This window comes from Zalophus californianus, chromosome 6 (assembly GCF_009762305.2).
Source record: "Zalophus californianus isolate mZalCal1 chromosome 6, mZalCal1.pri.v2, whole genome shotgun sequence".
NCBI lineage: Eukaryota > Metazoa > Chordata > Mammalia > Carnivora > Otariidae > Zalophus > Zalophus californianus.
The window spans coordinates 60,516,214-60,536,191 of record NC_045600.1 but is presented as its reverse complement, the minus strand read 5'-3'; the positions used below and the strand labels follow the sequence as shown (position 1 = coordinate 60,536,191).

The following is a 19,978-nucleotide window of genomic DNA, read 5'->3' as shown; positions in this document are numbered from 1 at the left end:
TTAGCAGACAGAGCCTAGGCATAAGGATAAATCCTTCCCATCTGACGGTATCATAGTTACAGAGTATGTAATAATCCTATGTGACTCGTCTGTGCCAAAGCTCTGGTGTCATCTCAGAAATTATGATTTCAGAAATACCAGTACAATCAGTGGCTTATTGTGTTATGGTATCAAGCAGTAGCGCTGTGGAAAACAGTTCTGCATTTCTGGCTTTCTTGTTGAAAAGAGCTGAGTTTAAGGCCTGGACCTACCACCTACTGGCTATGAGATCCTGGACAGTTTTTTTTTTCTTTGACCTCTCTCAACTTGTGTTCCTCATCTGTAACATGGTGATAACAAGGGTACCCATCTGAGAGGGCAGCTGTGAGGATTCAATGGGACACTGTAGGCAAAGCACTTAGAGTAGGTCTTGGCACAGAGGCAGTCCTAACATTTGTGATTATGCTTCTTGCAGCCTTTTATGTGTCCAACTGGGCCCTGAGCAAAGAGGACCTTCTTTGTAAATTTGCTGTGGTGTTCTTTTTTTTTTTTTTAAGACTTTATTTATTCATGAGAGAGAGAAAGAGAGCAGGAGGAGGAGCAGAGGGAGAGGGACAAGCCGACTCCATGCTGAGTGCCGAGCCCAACACAGGGCTTGATCTCAGGACCCTGAGATCATGACCTGAACTGAAACCAAGAGTTGGATGCTTAACTGACTGAGCCACCCAGGTGTCCTGTGGTGTATTTTTCAATTAGGAATTTGTCTGCCTGAAGATAAATGCCATGGCAGATATCAGCTCATGTTCTCAGAGTAAAAGGGACCTTAGTAGCAGCGGGGATGGGATGGAGAATGCCTTGGCCAGGGGTCAGAAAATATGGCTGCTGGTCTAGGGTTTGGACTAACTGTGAGACTTTAGACTCTTGAGACTTAGTTCCTTACCTATCCAGTGCCAGGTACACGGGGACTTAAACCTATTTGTTGTCTAGATTAAGGAATAATCTGCAAAACAAAGTGATTGGATGGAACATTCCAATCCAGAGCCTCTTTCAGGGCTCCCATTCCTACTGGAGAAATCTCCTCAATGACTGGACATTTGTCCTAACACGGCCACATGGAGCTTTCTGTGGGGGCACTTCCATGATGCCATAGGCACCAGCTTGGGGTGGCGGGGTGTGCTCATGGGAATGGCAGTGTTTTGTTTTGTTTAAAGATTTTATTTATTTGAGAGAGAGAATGAGAGAGAGAGAGCATGAGAGGGGAGAGGATCAGAGGGAGAAGCAGACTCCCCGCCGAGCAGGGAGCCCAATGTGGGACTCGATCCCGGGACTCCAGGATCATGACCTGACCCGAAGGCAGTTGCTTAACCAACTGAGCCACCCAGGTGCCCCAGGAATGGCAGTGGTTTAAGAAAATACCTGCAGAGGGATAAAGAGATGGTTTTGTCAGAAGATGCTAAAAAAGAATTGCCAAAGCAGTGGTTTGTTATAGTTTCTTATTCTCTTCAGCGAGGAGTAGGTTCTTTCAAGCTCTACCTTACATGTTGACTTGAATCTTTTGGTAATTCTTTTCTTTTTCTCTTCAATATTGCCCTTAATATTATAACCCAGTTTCATGAAAGATTTTCAATGAGGGCAAGTGCGGAGGGAGGGGGACAGTAAAATGACTTAACCTCATCATGGACTCTTAGGCATGGTTCTGAGTCCTTAATAGTTTCAGGGATGATTAGATTACTTTCTACTCTTTTGGGGTCAGGCATAAAAGCAGCTCATGAGAAGTTGCACTTGCCCTCGTGTCCAGTTAATTTGAGATGTGTTTCTTCCATGTCCATCATACCAGGGTGTGTGAGGTTGCCAGGATCATCCATAGAAACTGAGCTGCCTGTTCTTTCAGTCTGGAGTGAGCATCAGCAAGAATGGTTCACTCAACAAAGTAGGGCTTGAGAGAGAGGAAAAAAGGAACCAGAATGGTGACAAATGAGCTTGAGGCTGGTTCTGTTGAGGTCAGCCCCTTAAGGAAATAAAGTTGTAGAGATATGCATCATATATATGTGATACATGTATGACTTTTAAAGAAAGACTTACTATGTCTCAGGTACTATAGAAGCCCTTTAAATAAGGCCCCTCACTTATGTTCAAAATACCCCATGAGGTAGATGCTGTATTTATCCTCATCTTATAGATAAAGAAACTGAGAGACAGAGAGATTAAGTAATTTGCTCACGGTCACACAGCAGGTAGTGAAACTGGGATTTAAACTCAGAGCGTCTTGCTCCATAGCCTATACTGGAGTGTAGTGTAGCTTTAGTACCGATAAAACTTATTATATATATGTCATACTCTGGTTGCCCTCAACTCAGGCAACATGGGGCCAAGCTTTGCAGGGGTCCTGCATCTTGAACAATGCCCCAGGGTTATGCAGGAATATAGGGACTGTCACTGGGGCCAGATTAGACCCAGCAAGGGCAAGGCACTCTTAGAGCTACTTGTGAATCTGGAGTGCCCTGCATTGTCACCCTACGTTTCTGTTAGCATACTTGCCTTCCTAGGGTCATACTACAGTGGAAATGTAACATCACCTTCCTCTGCCATTTAACTCCAGTGTAGGCAGAAGCTTCCACCGACATTCCAATCACTGTCTTGGTTTTGAGGAGAATTCCGTACTCGAATATATCTGCTCTTTGTTCTCAGTACCTTAGAAAATACCAAAATCAAAAAAAATAATGCCTATACCTCAGTACCCTTAGAAAAGTACCATAATCAATAAAAATAATGCCTATGCCCTCACTCTTGTTTGCATCCAGGTACGGCCGTGTGATTGATGTTTGCCTGTGGAATGTGAGCAGATAGGGGCCACTTCTGAATTTGAGTCTCAAGACACTGGACATGTTTCTACATGTCCTCTTTCCCTCCTTCTTCTTCCTTCCTCCTTCCTCCTCCTCCTCCTTCTTCCTTCCTCCTTCCTCTTCCTCCTCCTCCTCCTCCTCCTTCTCCTCCTTTTTTTTTAAGTAAGCTCCACACCCAGCATGAAGCCCAACGCGGGGCTTGAACTCACAACCCTGAGATCAAGACCTGAAATGAGATCAGGAGCTAGATGCTTAACTGACTGACCTACCCACCCAGGCACCCCTTTTTAAAAAAAAATTTTTTTTAAGTAGGCTCCATGCCCAACATGGGGCTCGAACTCATGACCCTGAGATCAAGAGTCATCTGCTCTTCTGACTGAGCCAGCCAGGCGCCCCTCTTTCCCTTCTTAAGAACTGGAAAACAGAGATGCCTGTGACCCCAATTTCATCAAACAGGCATGAACAGTGCCCTACACTCTTCTTACTCAGAGTATGGGTCCACAGCCTGGCAGCCTGACATCATATGGGAACTTGTTAGAAATGCAGAATCTCAGGCCCTCCTCTGACCCCTGATGAGAATCTGCATTTTTAGCAAGAGCCCTAGCTGATGCACATGCACATGAAAGTCTGATGAACCAACAACAGAAAAATCCTGCTTCTCTGAGTATCACATGGAGTGTGGCTTTCCTGATAACTGGTCTTCTCATCTCAGGACTGTTAGGTAAGAGAGGAATAAGCATCTATGGTAAGCCACCATAGTTTGAGGTCTCTTTTTTATAATAATTTAGCCTTCATCCTAAGGAGTACAGTACTGTTATCCTGATTTTAAGGACAAGAAAACTGAGATTTGGAAAGTGTATCATCAGAGTCCTCACAGGAAATAGAATTCAACTTGGGTGGTTGGAATAAATGGATTTTCATAAAGGGAGCAGGACAAGGTTAAGGATAGAGGGCTAGTATAGGGTCCCCTTTCAAGAAGTTGAGCAGTAAAGGGAAGGAAGCCAACTGGGAGCTAGAAGTTACAGTCTGGGGGTTGAGAATCTGAATGTATTTGTGGGCAGTGAAATATGAGAGAATTAGGTGAAAGGAGATGATCAGTGGGATCTTGAAGAAGGCAAGGGGCAGAATAAAAGCATGACTTGTGGGGAGAAGAGGTCTGCTTCTCTGAGATGGGGGGAAAGGAGGAACAGATGTGTGTGGATGTGGTCAGTCTGGGATGTGCATGTGTGACTAGCCTGCAGGGAGCTCACGCCTTCTCTGCATAGGAGACCAGGTTTTGTGCTGAGAGAGAAGGGACCATCCTCTGTGCTTGTTGAGGAGATTGGGTCTGAACCAGGTGGGGGAAGGTGATGAATCGGTGTGGGGAAGGGCTGAGTCCAGTCTCACAATCTCTCCTGCTGTAGGACTTCTGCTTTGTTCCTGGGCACAAGGGGTTAAATTGGAGAGCCTCTTCTGGTGTGGTAAAAAGCAAGGATCTGGTGAGGAATCCCCTGTGTGAGATAAAATTTGGTAGAGAATTTCCTCCGAGTAAAACTGGGCAGTGGTATCGTAACCTGAACTACCATGTGTATATTTGAGGCACTAAAATTTTTTATTATTTCTTTGTCCATTGGCAAAGCTGCACCCTGGACCCAGGGCCTGGCCTGTGTGCTCACCTGGTTGCTTCAAGAGAATGAGCCCGTGTATGATAATAGAGCAGCCCACTTCCGCCTCCCTCGTTGGAACCTCCGTTCAGAGTCACATGTGGGAAATTTGTTTGGAAGTTGCCATAATCAGAGTTGGCTGCCAACAGTTCTCTGTATTCTGTGCCAGACGGCCTGCAAAGATGGGGACTTGCCCCAAGGGATTCCAGTTGCTGGCCACCTACTTTGGTTGGGGATGCTCAGGCCCCCGGGAGGCTGCCATTGTATAATCATCTCCACGTTAGGCAGCTTTGCTGGCCAGATCATCGGGCCAGCTGGTGGCTTCTCTTTGGCAGCTGTTTTAAGAAAAGGATTTCTTTTACAGAGACAATGGATTTTTTCATCCATGTTTGAGTGGATTTGTGATCTCTCTTCCAGTGCGGAATTGTTTGCCCAGTTAAAAAAAAAAAAAAAGGGAACAAGGACACTTAATTCTCAGTCTTTCTGTAACTTCTGACTCTTAAGTCTCTAGGGTAAAAGGACTCTGCTTTGTACTTGCTGGGGACATAACCATTTCTGAATCATTTTTTATGTTGGTACATCATGTTGTATATAGGCAGGGGATGATTTTGGAAGCATTAGTCAAGGTTTTCACAAGTCACATAAGGAAAGATTTATACCAGCATAAAATAGTATTATTAGGCATTATGCATGATAATTATGCATTGTGCAATTACTAGACATTTATTTAATCATATATTGTTTTTGACATGAATACATCAAATAATTTTATATAAATGCTTGGTCTTGGGGAGCCTGGGTGGCTCCCTTGGTTAAGTGTCTGCGTTTGGCTCAGGTTATAATCCTGGGGTCCTGGGATTGAGCCCTGAGTCAGGCTCCCGGCTTGATGGGGAGTCTGCTTCTCCCTCTCCCCTGCTTTTGCTCTCTCTTGCTGTCTCTCTCTCTCAAATAAATAAAATCTTTAAAAATAAACAAATAAGTAAATTCTTAGTCTTTTTCTTAACTCTGAGAACTAAATAATTAGGTCCTCTTGGGAGAATGACCTAATTCTGAATGCTGTTTCTTTTTTTTTTTTTTTTTAAGATTTATTTATTTATTTAAGAGAGACAGTGGGTGGGTAAGCGGTGGGGGCGGGAGGGCAGAGGGAGAGGGAGAGAATCTCAAGCAGACTCTCTGCTGAGCGAGGAGCCTGACGAGGGGGCTCAATCCCACGACCTGAGCCAAAATCAAGGGTCAGATGCTTAATGGAGTGAGCCACCCATGTGCCCCTGAATGCTATTTCTTTTTCTTTCTTTCTTTCTTTCCTTCTTTCTTTCTTTCTTTCTTTCTTTCTTTCTTTCTTTCTTTCTTTCTTTCTTCTTTCTTTCTTTCTTTCTTTCTTTCTTTCTTTCTTTTTCTTTCTTTCTTTTTTCTTTCTTTTTCTTTTTTTTTCTTTTTTCTTTCTTTCTTTCTTTTTCCTTTCTTTCTTTCTTTCTTTCTCTCTCTCTCTCTCTCTCTCTCTCTTTCTCTTTCTTTCTTTCTTTCTCTCTCTCTCTCTCTCTTTCTTTCTAGGTATTATTTATTTGTCAGAGAGACAGAGAGAGAGAGCACAAACGGGGAGTGGCAGGCAGAGGGAGAAGCAGGCTCCCTGCTGAGCAAGGAGCCTGATGTGGGACTTGGTCCCAGGACCCTGGGATCATGACCTGAGCTGAAGGCAGATGCTTAACCAAATGAGCCACCCAGGCATCCCATGAATGCTGTTTCTTTTTAACAGAAAAGCTAAACTCAATTATTTAATGGTTTGCAAAAAAACAGAAAGAAACAAATTAAAATTTGGTTAAAGAAACACATTAAAATAAATTACTAATAGAATAATTCACACAACACACTTTGAGAACTTTTTCTCTGTGACGACTTATGCATTTGTGACAAAATCCCATTGTGCTGTCGTGTGTTCTGTTTGCCAGTGTCATGGACAAAGAAGATGCTTTTCATAAGTGACACTCGAGTAAAGGAATGATGTCTAAATCCACGGCTTTAGTTTTTGCATGTATTTCTGGCTAGATAGTACATTTGTTTTGTTTATGAAAACTTAAATTTTTTTTTAGTTGTAGGCAAATATATCCCAAAATAACCAAGCATGAAAAAAGTGTTCATAGATGTTGTGAAATGGAAAAGTGAGTTATAATATGTATAGTATGATTCCCAAACTTATAAAACAAAGAAATATATTCCTATACAAATACACAGAAATATATTACCATGTATGTAAATGCATAAAAAAATAATCGGAAGATAGGCTGAGATTTAATTTCATATTTTGTAGACTCTTGCTTGCATTTACTGTTTTCCTGGATTGAGGTACTTCTCGTGTGTGTGGGCAGATGGGAGTAGGTCCTCAGAAATAAAGGACGTGATGCTTCTCAGATGAGGGTGGGGACTGAGGTCTCACGACGAAGTTGAGGTGTTAAGAGATACCACATTATTTTTCAGAGAAGATAAAAAGGTGCAAAATTAGAAGCCTAAAATAACTAAACCCTATTTTTTCCTAAAAATAAAAAAAATGCTCTACATTCATTTATTCCCAATTGTTATATTGTCACCACTATATATTTGAGGTTTGGATAAAATTTACTTAATCAAAAAAAATATTACAAGCAAAGGAAATTTCCAAGCAATGAATACCAACAATTTGTTAACCTGTGGAAAATGAGCTTGATTTAAGTCAAACAGATCCCATTCACTGTATTAACAGGTATTCTAATGAGAAGGTGGTTTAAGAGAAAAAGAGAAAGGCCAATGAAGAAATACAGCATATATTGCTACTGTGTGTCTCGGGCTTATCTTATAGCCCGTCATAAATGTGCCTGTTTAGGGCTGTGTTAAATTGTTACAGAAGCGATGCCAAGTGCTGAGCAGATTCATAAATATAATAACAGATTATTATAGCAAAGACATTTTATTGCAGCCCAGGAGCCAATGATGTCTGATTTATGAAGACCTAAAACACACCTACAATTTAAAGTAGGCCCCCGGGGAAGCTCTTGGTGAGTCATCAAGCCCAAGGCAATTATTGGCAGAATTAAATTCTGGCTAATTTCCTTAGTGCCGGCGTGTCCAGTGCTCTCATTAACTGCACTAGTTACTGATGGAAACGACATCGTCTTTCAGTGCAGGGCACTTGGCTGAAGTGGGGCCAGCCTCCTGCAAAGTGCCTGCAAGATTGGTTTGGAGTATTCTGAAGTGGTTTGGGGGTCCCCAGAGACTCGTAGGCATGGTATAGTGACTCCTGTCAGGGCTTCCTTGGCCTCAGTGGAAAGTTCTGAAGTGAGACTGTGCTAATGCCAGGCTCGGTTGCTAAGACAGCTTGTGTGTATTATTATGTGGGAAGAAGAGATTCAGCAACACAACTCACCTCCCCTCGCGGGGAGAAGGATGTGAAAGGGAGGGCAGGGACCCGGAGGAGAGAGATGAAGTAAAGGAAGGACAAAAGCTGGAGATGAGTCTGGAAAAGCCTCCAGGCACAGTCACTTCCAGGGCAGAGGAAGCTGCAGTCGAGGATAATTGCAAGCCAGAGAGCATACAGTGTATTGAGTTCAGGTGTCTTAGGAAGGTGTCAAGAAGCGAAAGGAATGGGAGATGAGACAAAGATGCCAAGGTTTGCTGCAGCAAGCTGGAGGAGAGGGGACACTCGGTGGAGCAGGGTGGGGGAAAATAAAAAATGCCTTTGCATTTACGGGGTGAGTGTTTACCCGCACAGCACAGGCTTTGAGAACTTTCTCTGTGACGACTTCTGCATTTGTGACAAAATCCCATTGTGCTGTCGTGTTTTCTGTTTGCCAGTGTCATGGACAAAGCAGGATGCTTTTCATAAGTGACACTTGAGTAGAGGAAGGATGATGTCTAACTTCGGTCTCTAAATGGCTAAGAGCTTAATGCCATGGGACAGGGTGGAGAGCCAGGATGCAGGAAGATTGGACTTGAGCCAGACCGGAGAACGTGGCTGTCACAGAGATGTGGGCATCACACTTGTGGTAAAAGACGTGGCAGAAATACGTCAGATTGATTCCAGAGTACTTCACCTTTTCCTTGCAAGCAAGGGGAGAATAGTTTGTGTATCACTTGAGGCATAGGTGTGGCGTTATCAGGGATGTGGGGAACTCTGAGATGAAGATAGAGGGCGAATTGAGACCAGGGGTGTCATTGGAGCCAACAAAAGAGAGTGTAATTAGAATCCTGAGAGCACCACCAGAGAGTCGCAAGCATAAAGAGGAGAAAGAAAGGAAGAGTCAAAGATTCTCCTAAGGATTGTAGTACAGCTCTAGGAAATTGAAGAAGTTAAATAACGTAGATTTATCAGCAGATGTCTGGAGGAACCAACTAGAATAATTTGCTTCATATGCTTAAGAAAAACAGCTGCAGAAAATCAATAAAGGGACTAGCAAGGAATCAGGATGGAATAGGGAGGCATTTTTTAAAGGATCCTCCAAGCCCAGGAGGCATCAGAGAAAGTTATTACATCTATTATGACAGACTCCGTGTTTTAGGATAAGAAATTACACCTTTAGTGATTATGGCATATAGTGAGCTATGGGCAGCAGGTTGGTGAAATTTCAGTGACTGCCTACTGTTTACGTATTTGCCTATGCTCTGTGGTTCAAGAGAAGGGGCTCGCTCATATTCTCACTCGCTTTATGACGCTCTCATCTCTGTAATTCTTTGTGTGTTAAAGTGGCATACTTTGGGCAAAGTATTATGAGAACTCTTTCAGCAGTGTCTAATCTGAAGACAAAAAAGATGATTTTCTAAGAGTTAGATTATTATATATATATTTTTAGATATTTAGTGATCATATTTTATGCATATTTTTATTTGTGTTATGAAAGCTACTATAAAGTTATTAATATCTCTCACTTTCTAGGTTCTATAGCTATAGGGCAATACTGACATCTTATTTTTAGGGTATACTTTTAAAGGTGACATTTGAAAATTGTGTTAATCTTTTCATTATTGGATTGACTTTCCAATACAAGAGAAAAAGCATACTGGAGTATCTGATTTTTGGTTTTGCTTTTGTTTTTGCTTCCAATATCTGAATTCCTTTCCTATGTTAGGGTTTCTGAAAGTTGACAATCACTGATGCTTAATTTCCCCGCTTTCTACAAAGCTGTGATCTAGAAATGTGACCGAGACTAGGCCAGTCAGAGGCATGTGCCCTGGACTTGGAATTGGGAATGAGTAACAGAGAAACAGGGAAAGTTGGGAGTTCTTTTGCCACCAGTAAGAGTGACAGCAACAGCCACTTGCTGGGGCGTGGGGTCAGCAGTGTCAAGGGTGGTGTAAGCTGGAGCGTTGCCTGCTTGGTAGGGTGTCACGGGTGGGGTCTGTGGTATGACTTTATTTAGCCTGTTAAAATGCATATTCAGTGTTAAAAATGCTTCTTAAAAGTGCAGATTTCTGGGTTCCACTCCCAAATTACTGAGCAAAAAGTTCTGGGTGTGAGTCTCAAGAATCTGAGTTTTAAAAAGTTTTCAGTTGATTCTAATCCACACTAAGATTTGAGGATCCCCACCTTAAGCGGTGAAGGAAGAGGGGGGTAGAATACCGTTTCCCCTTATTACTGCCCCTGAGTCTGCCCTGAGTTCTCTGTTCTGAAGACCACATTTTACATTCTTGCCGAGCAAAGTGTGGGCTGGAGACCAGCAGCATTGGCATCACCTGGACCACCTGTTAGAAACAGAGACTCTGGGGCCCTATCCTGGACCTCCTGAATCAGAATCTGCAGCTTAACAAGATCTCCAGCTGATGTACATGCATAGTAGAACCTGTGAAGCACTGCTCCGTATTAAGTTAATATCAAACAGAAGGGGAAGGATTTACCTGTCAGGTGTAAGGGTTAGGCCAATAACTAACTCTGCCTTCTTCTCCATGCTCTCAGCCAATGGGGAGTGAGACCCAGGAATCAGATGAAGGTGGATCAGAATGCCAACCTGTTTACTGAGAAAAGCTGCGTTGGAAGACATGACTTAGGTGGAGTCAAGCATGCTTGTTCACCCTTTCCTGAATTGAGCGTAACCTCCCGAATATCAGACCTCCCTGGCAGCTCTGCCTCACTAAACTCCCATGTGGCCAGGGCACCAGAGCGCAGCATACCCTTCCCTACAGACAGACAGAGAAGGGTTGACGAAGGCTGAGAAGCTGGGAGGGGCTAAGGCACGGCTGCCAGGTTTCTGCTTCCCACAGTGAGGGGAGCTGACCGGATTTACTCCTCCTTGCCGTGAGGGACAAGGCAAGCCACTCCACCTGCTTTTCCGTCGAACATCAGGATGCAAGACGACGATGCAAGAGCCTTCAGAGACTTGGGAGACCACGAATCACTTTGGGCAGCCAGCCCAGGTGGCCTCAGAGTCACTTTGACACATGGTCTGCGATGACATCTTGTGGAGTCTGGGTAGGCAGCCCCTCTCTCCTACCCAGCTGCCTCTTTCTTCTGTCTTCCTAATACATGCTGGTTCCACAGCTGCCAAGGGCGGGGAACCCCATGGAAACCCAGCTGGTGGCTACATCTGTAGATGAACCTCTGGAGGCAGGAGCCATTTGGCAAGTTGTAGATTTTTGAGGCGAGAGGGCTGCATTTCACCCCTTGCTAAGATCAGGTCACCTTGAAATCTTCTTTTGGGCGCTGAGGAAGCTGCTTTTTTTCCCACGCATAGGCTTCTCACCTCCATTACATGAAAATGACTCTGAATTCAGACTGATTGCCTTATGCCTAATAGTGTGTTAGTGATATGCAAAACCAGGCATGGAACCCCAGTGTGTCTAGCATCATGTAATCGTTTAATTGGCCATAATGATTTTATTATCTGGGTTTTAAAATGGGACAATCGGCAATTTTTTCAAAGTGCTTCCAGGTTGATTACATATGTAAAAGGGGAGGAGGTATGTAATATGTATATGCCCGGGTAACTGCTTTTTCAAATTACATTCATTCCTCTTTATTTTATTTGAAAGTGTAGGCAGTTCAATATAGTTCAAGGAAAGCATTGTGGTAAACAGCCAGCTTAAATGTGAGCAGTGTAAAGAGCAGCAGCTTGCAGAAATATTGCTATAGATACTAAGACCGTATCCTGCCTCGATACAGACCACACATAATTGAATCATGTTCAATAGAAGGCCATTACAAAACCGAACTTATTTGCAATGCTAATGTGGGGAAGACAGCTGTCACGGGGAATTAAATATGATCATTCAGAGCTTGAATAAATGAGGTGTCCATTATCTTCTGGCTGTGTTGCAGGCTGCTTGAAGAACACAAATAAATGATCCTGTTGCAGTAACCAGCCCGTGGTTTTGTTTTTTAGTCATAGAAATATGAGAGCGATGGAGGTGGGGGTGAGAAGATAGGGGCACAGAAAAGAAGCCTGGCAGATAAAAAAGGCAAGTGGGCAGAGTTTTATTTTCCCCTTACCCTTCAGAAACCATGGATGCAAGGACATAATCAGAATTCTATTTTTGATGCCTGAAATAGATTTTAATTCTATTAAAGATCTTTTTCAAGATTCATCCCTTCCCCCGAAGACTCAAATCATAGCCAACTCACAAAGGAGGCTGAATGTGAAAGGGTAGAGTCGGGTGTAAACAAAGCTAAGCCTTTGTCCCTTCCCCAAGGCCTTCTCATCCAAATGGATAATAAAGATAACAGAGAACTTCTTCATGGATAATCAATCTGCCAATAAGCATAAAAGATACTTGGATCAGTGCTAGTTTTAAAAATGCCATGAATTATGCAATTAACAGAAAGGGAGGTTTTTCTTTGATCGGCTCTAAGCAACCTATCTGTAAATTCTTTTTCGTACATTAATAACGTGGAGATACTAAGCCCTCATCTCTTTGACACAAAATAGTGAGAAACAATCTTTTAAATATCTAATACAGGTGATTCTAGAACAGGTGGTCTTAGTCTGAAATTATATGACGCTGTGGTTGAGGGAGAAAACCCAGCCTCCAGTGAAGAGTGGCTGGTAAGACTGGCTAGAGCTTCCTTCTGAAAGACAGCTAACTGGTGCATAATGACTCCTCGGAAGTAAACGCGGTCTTCAAAAACGTCTTGTGTTCTCTAAACTGTCAGCAAAGTTAGCAGTCATCAGAAAAAAAAAAAAGTCAATGGATTATGTTTGCATCTGTTTTTGTATATCCTAAGGAACTTAGCATTGGACATTTTGTGTTTTGTGGGGTATGAATTTAGGCAGCATATAAATTCAATTCAAGAAGGTATTTTATTTGTAGCTTCTAAGGACTGAGTGCCTTGGTGCTCCTGGTCTGTTAATTCTAACAGTTTGGTTTCAGGCTTTGTATAATATTTTAGAAATGGAATATGAATACTAACTAGAATTCCAAGCACTCCCAGTGTGACAGAGCTGTAAATAAAGATTATTCCTCCAAATTCACAGTATCATTTCTTTCCTGTCAAGGCTCATGTATTTTTAGGGTGGTTAAAAATCTATTCCTGTTGGGGTGCCTGGGTGGCTCAGTCGGTTAAGCATCTGCCCTTCTGCTCAGGTCACAATCCCGGGGTCCTGGAATTGAACCCCTGCGTCGGGCTCCCTGCTCAGAGAGTCTGCTTCTCCCTCTCCCTCTGCCCCTCCCCTCCACTCATGTTCTCTCTCTCTCAAATGAATAAGTAAAATCTTTAAAAAATTCTATTCCTTTTGAGAGAAGACTGTTCGTGCGCTATTTATTGTGATGGGAAGAGGAAAAGAACATTGGCCTTAAAGTTCTAAAAGAATTCTCTCTAGGGCCGCATGGGTGGCTTAATCAGTTGAGTGTTCAACTCTTGATCTCTGCTCAGGTCTCAGGGTCCTGGGATCGAACTCTGCGTCTGACTCCAAGCTGGGCATGGAGCCTGGTTGGGATTCTCTCTCTCCCACTCCTTTTGCCCCTCCACCATGTGTGCACTCTCTCTCTAAATAAAAAATAAAAGAATTCTCTCAAGAACCTTGGCTTGGAAAGAACTTTAAGGAGTCATTACATCTTAATGCCTGTGCTAGGAGAGTTGCTCCTAAAGTACTGAATGTAGAAGTTGTCCTGTATTCAGGATTTCTTACTTACTAGAAGCTTGAATAATTTAGTGTGGGACTAAGTAGGTGTTCTGGCCAGAGCCTCAAGCTTTTTTTGAAATGGATTTTTCTATCTGATTGTAAATATCATACATATTTATGGTAAAAAATTTCAAGCAATACCGAAATGTATGATGTAGTAAATGAAAGTCCCACATAATCCTAGCCTTCCAGAGATAACTCTGGACAGCCTCATGTACATCATTTCAACATTTTTCCTGCATGTACACAAATCTTTTCACCCCAAAGTTGTACATATGGTATGATTCCAATGTTTTATTCACTTAGTTGTATGTCATAGACATCTTTTCATATTGGCACATATAGATCTGCTTAATTTTAAAAAATGACTGGATAGTATTCTGTTGTGTATGATAATATATATTAGAGTTTAACCCAGGGATTGGCAAACTATGGCCTGGTGGCTGAATTCTGCCCCCCTCTCCAGTCCGTTCATGTTTTACTGGAACACAGCCATACTCATTCCTTTATATATTATTGTCTGTGGCTGCTTTAGTGCTATAGTAGCAGAGTTAAGTAGTTACAACAGAGACTGCATAGCCTGGGAAGCTGAAAGTATTTACTGTATGGCCCTTTACAGAGAAAGTTGGCCAGCTTTTGATTTAACCAGTCACCTATTAGTTGGATGTATACATTGTTTCTAATTTTGTGTCCTAAAAGTAATGCTGCAATAAGTATATTTGTAAACCCATCTGTGTATTCACTCACCATTTCCTTAGGATAAATTCTGAGAAGTAGGACTGCTGAGTGGTGCCTTAATTTTTATAGACCATTAGGGTTCTAGTTAATAAATTCCTCTTATAAATGGTAACCTGTCACAACCAATTCTTCCTGGCTTAGATTTTAGAATCAGGAAGGAACTTATATTTTGGGCCTATAGTTATTAGCTGTGTGACTGTAGGATTGAATCAATCAATTACTTAATTTCACCAACATTATCAGATGTTGTACAGTTAAAGGGTAGCTCAGCAGGCCCAGGCTGCTCAAGTCGTGCATGTGTCAAAGAAAGGCCTGTCTTCAGAAGGCTTGGCCCTTGACGGGCTCTGGCAGCTTACCCCTGAGTTCTTGCAATATCCCACCTGGGAAGAGTGTGTTTGGATTTTGGTGCTTCGGGCCACTTTGTGTCAGTTTGACCCTACCGCTTCCGCCAAAAGTGTGACGTCGGGTGAACGGCTGTTTTTATCCGCTGAGGCCGCGGGGTCAGGCCAACCTCTGCAGGGCTGGAGACTGAGTAGCTTAGGTCAGTCACACAGGTGCCGCGGGCCCATGGGACCCTCATACGAACCGTGGACGCCGAGGTTCCGTGGGTGAGGAGTCATGACATCTTAGCGTGTCACGGGTGTTGTTGGCACACATGGCGGCTGGCGGAATTCGGCACGGTCCGCGTGGCTCCAGCAGGAGAGGCTCCTGGACTCAGCCCTCTGTGCCTTCTTCTCTGGCTGATCATCTGTATCCTTCGGCTGTAATGAACCACAACGGTGAGTAGAGCAGGTTTTCTGAGATGCGAGTTCTAGCAAATCTTCAAAACTGAGGCTGGTCTTGGGGACTCCAGACTCAGTTATATATATAGTGAGAAGCTCGTCTGTGAAAGGTAGAGAGTGAGGCTTAAACTCAAGACAGAACCTGCACAGAAAGCATGGTCCACTATACTTCCTGTCGGGCCAGGACGTTTGAAGTAATCCCGCTCTAATTTGTCTGTGTCTGTGGCACCCTACCCACGGGTCAAAGTTCCAGAAACGTCAGCTTCGGGCATGCACTGTCTGCCCGGCCCTGCAGTGCTGGAGGTGACATGGGGGTCTGAACATGGAAGTCTCGAGCACCCTTGACTGTTGTGGGAAAACAGTGCACACATCTCAGTCAGCAGGCATTGATTATCGATTATTCACTGCTGTTCTAGGCACTTGTTCGAAACCAAGAAAGCATCCTTGCCCTCAGGGTGCTTACCAAGGGAATTGATGTGCTATTAGGAAGGAGTGATCGATGCCGGGTAGCCAAAAAATAGCAACTGTATATTTCAGTGTTCAGGTTGCTCAGTTGCCTCATCTGCAAAATGGGGATAATAATGACCATCTAATCAGACTACTGCATGGATTGTATGAGATAATCTTGCATGCTCAGTCTATAGAAAACCCCCAGTAAATTATGTTTATTGTTTGTGGCTAAGAGTGAGAGCTCTAAATTCTGAAGTCAAACCAATTTTTCATTAGCATTGATTTTATGTTACTTAACCTCTCTGAGTAGGAACATATTCTCTGAGGAGGAACCTATGTAGTCACACAGGGCCTTGTGCCTGGTTTAATGATCTCTTGCCACTGCCTTGAAATCTCTAATGATTTTGAACAAGGGGACCCTGCATTTTCATTTTGCACTGGACCCTACAAGTTATCCTGCTGGTCCTGTCTCTGAGCTTCAGTGTCCTCCTGTAAAATGGAGATAATAATATATACCATGTTATTTTTCAACCATCTCATTTTTTAAAAAAGATTTTATTTTATTTTTTACGGATTTTATTTATTTTGAGAGAGTGCATGTGTGCACAGGGGGAGGGGCAGAGGGAGAGAGAGAGAGAAAATCTCAAAGCTGACTCCCACTGAGCGGGGAGCCTGATGTGGGGCTCGTACTCATGACCTTGAAATTATGACCTGAGCGGAACAAGAGCTGGTCTGGTTGCCTAACTGACTGACTTACGCCTGGAGATTTTATTTTTAAGTAATCTCTCCACCCAACATGGGGCTCCAACTCACGACCCGGAGATCAAGAGTCCCACCAACTGAGCTGGCCAGACGACCCTGAACAATCTCATTTTTAACTCTTTAGTTAAAAGTTTTTATTCTTTTCCATTTGTCTCCTTTTTGGATATATCACACTGTGTGCTCATATGGGTCCATCTCATTTATTTTATAGAAAGAAAGCAAACTTCATTTCCTGTAGGAAGATGAAATGTAGTAAGTCCATACACACAGTCCCATGCTTTGCCACGAAGAATCATACACTGAACATTTCAGTGTCTTTCACAGACTACTTTTTATATGGGGAAATTGTTGCATTTAAAACTGAAGATGTAACAGAATGTGGAATAATTCATAAACTTACATAATAGGGATATAACCGGCCCTTGAAGATTGGTGCTTTGATGTGGAGTGTGTTATGAAAGCCAACTTCAGTACTGTTACATGCCCTCTTAGAACTAATTCTTGCAATTTAGGTCCCCGCTGTCTAGGGCAGAGAGAAATAAAGAACCATGTCCCACGATTCTGGAGAAAATAAATTTGAATGAAAGATTGAAAAGGAATAAACCATTTCTGAGTGCCTCAAGCACAATAGCATAGTTGTCTTTTTAAATAGAGTACTTGTATTTAATTTTCACCCATCAGCAGGTAGGAAGAGAAATGGGGAAAGTGGAAATAGCTTTACAGATCAGTGGAGACCTATTGAGGTAATAGGAGATCTGACGTAAGCATATATTCAAATCCTAGCAATTTAAAAATTTTTGTGTTTGGATTTCTGTCTTCAACACTGGAAAATTGTTGGGTGTGAACTCTTATACCATTTGGAGTCTCAGCCAAATTTCCTTAGGAGCTCTGAGGTATCTAAACATGCCAGTAAGGGGTGTGTGTATGTGCGCGCGCGTATGCGTGGTGCATGCATCTGAGATAGGAAGGACTTGGGCCTGCCTCACGGTGAGGTAAAAGCACATTTCAGGTTTGCTTCCCTTAGTGGCTTTATGAAGGCCAATATGCAAATGCACAGATTTTTTAATTTGGCAAACAGGGTCTGTTTAAATTCAGAGAGAAGCTGTATTCAAAACTTAGAAAAAAATGTTTAGGGGCGCCTGGGTGGCTCAGTTGGTTAAGCGACTGCCTTCGGCTCAGGTCATGGTCCTGGAGTCCCGGGATCGGGTCCCGCGTCGGGCTCCCTGCTCGGCGGGGAGTCTGCTTCTCCCTCTGACCCTCTCCCCTCTCATGCTCTCTCTCTATCTCATTCTCTCTCTCAAATAAATAAATAAAATCTTTAGAAAAAAATGTTTAAAAACTAATTTTAAAAATACCAGTGGAAGCAGAGTTTATAAAAAGTAAAAGCATCTGAGTCGAGTTAAACAAGGAAATTACTAAAATTCATTAAATTAAAAAATGTTCCTCCTTACTTCATGACCACATGATTAGAAATGAGAGAAGAGAAGGAAGAATGTGTAGAGCCACATAAGGTGGCTCTGCGTTATGGGGAGTGGGGGGTGGGGAGCATGAAAATGGTGGGCCCTTCTTCAATGAGGAGCTTTTTTAATTTTGCAAATTCATAAAATATGTTTTATTTTGCACCAAATTTAAGCTTACAGTGTTACCCCCACTTGAACTTTAACAAAGACGAGGAAAACAAGCAGTTAACATGGGGTCCTGGGGTGGGAGTGTGAGAAGAGCATGTGGCTTTAAAATTCGTTGTTCATTAGTTCATGTTTGTAGGCTGAAATCTTCTCATACAACCTCAAAGGTCAACGGTGTAATAATGCTTTTTTTTACCATGATTATTATAAATATTACCTTTTGCCAGTTTGACGGAGCCACTTTGAAAAATTACTTTGGAAAATAGTTTTTCTTCAGTGTTCACCACCACCCTGCTCTGGCCAGAATGGCAAAAGGGAGTTAATGGCGAGTCATGACAGGAAGCAGGCGGATACAGAATCGGATGGGGCACAGGCCACACACACAGTGCACGTGCCTGGGAAGGGGGTAAGTGCAGAGTAAGACAGTCTCAGTGGTTTCATTTCCTGCAGTGGGAAGGTGATTGGATTTCAGTTTGGAAGGTTGAGGGTTGCATCTGGGATTCAGTACAGCTGCTTATGGAACGTTGAATGACATATCCTTTGTGTGTGTTCTGTAAGGTATATACATGTGAGATTTTTCAAAGGCCCCAGAGATAACGTAACTTGAATCCATACCATGGAGTTAGTCGGAGTATTAAGAAGAAGTCCATCTGGGTTCTATGGCATACATGGAGATTTAAGCTGGGAGAATAGTCTTGATTTTAGACTTTTGTATTTTTTTTTTAAGATTTTATTTTTTTGACAGAGAGAGACAGAGAGAGAGAGGGAACACAAGCAGGGCGAGTGGGAGAGGGAGAAGCAGGCTTCCCGCTGAGCAGGGAGCCTGATGTGGGACTCGACCCCAGGACCCTGGGATCATGACCTGAGCTGAAGGCAGACGTTTAACGACTGAGCCACCCAGGCGCCCATAGACTTTTGTATTTTTTATTGAGGTCAAGAGAAGGATGCTGGGGGCTGATGGTCAGAGTGAGGCCTTGGAAAAAAAGCTTCTTAACAATGATCCTAAAGAAGAATGTGCTAAATACCTTATAAATGGCAGAATTTTTCGGAAAATCACAAACGTGAGGATGAAACCAAAAAATGGAATGCCTCCTACAGCATGGAACATGGAAATTTTTCAGAGTGATTTTATATTTTAAAAATGAAATATTTAAATGGAATATTCCTGATAAAAATGTAACTTTTGCTATAATGTAATTAGGCAAACGGGTTGCCGCCCTGCTAACCTGGAGGCGTATTTCACTCCAGGCATTTGTGAAGCTGTAGCTATGCTAGAACTCTTCCTACTTGGTTTTGCCACTGGATGAACAGAGATCTCTTATACTCAATGTTTCAAAGTTGAAGGTGTCACACAAGTACGAACTAAGACATACTATCATAGTTGTCTGATTTATAGAGTGGTACATACAGGGACAGGTGCCCAGACATAGAGATTTAGGTGTCTGAAAGATACTCAATGACACTTAAAATCAAAATGAAAACCTTTCAACCATCTTTTCCTCCTAACTGTTGCTCCCTGATTGATACTCTGTAATACGCAGCCTTTTCTTCTTAACCTTGTCCCTATCCTCAATAGGCTGGGTAATATTTTGACTTTTGAAGAAAGATGCAGGGCATTCCAAGCAGATCAAAAGGCACATGGACATGAAAGTGTGGGGGTTGGCAGAGTTGCCTGGTATCTGAGGATGTGATGTGATGCTTTAGTGGGGGCTACTGGGTGAGAGGTGAGGTTAGAAAGAGAACATTGTAAGATGGAACCAAAAGGTGGATGGAGGTCAGATTGTAAGGGCCATTCCAGGTCTGTGATCTGTGATTCTGAAAAGTGAGTCTGGTGGCAGTGTGGACGCTGCATTAAAGAGAATGAGGTATGGTAAGGTCAGAAAACCAATTATATTGTTGCCTGATGAGAGAAGACGAGGCAAACTCTGCATGTGTCAGGAGGAAGGGGAAAGGGGATGAGAAAGTTATTTCCTGGGTAGAGTTGAAAGGATTTGGTACAAGACGGGTGAGATGGTGGAGGAGAAAGGGATGGGTCAAAGGTGAACTGAACGCAGGTAGCTGGAAGATGACCCTGTGGTT

At 42.9% G+C, this 19,978-nt stretch overlaps 1 long non-coding RNA gene across 1 annotated transcript in view; it reads left to right on the top strand.

The window, feature by feature from the left end:
- The first annotated feature begins 7,224 nt into the window (after positions 1–7,224).
- LOC118357097 overlaps positions 7,225–19,978 on the top strand; it is a 59,298-nt gene continuing 46,544 nt past the window's right edge. The window contains exon 1 of the long non-coding RNA XR_004820152.1: positions 7,225–8,478. This is a non-coding gene — a long non-coding RNA (uncharacterized LOC118357097). The remainder of the gene's footprint in view (positions 8,479–19,978) is intronic.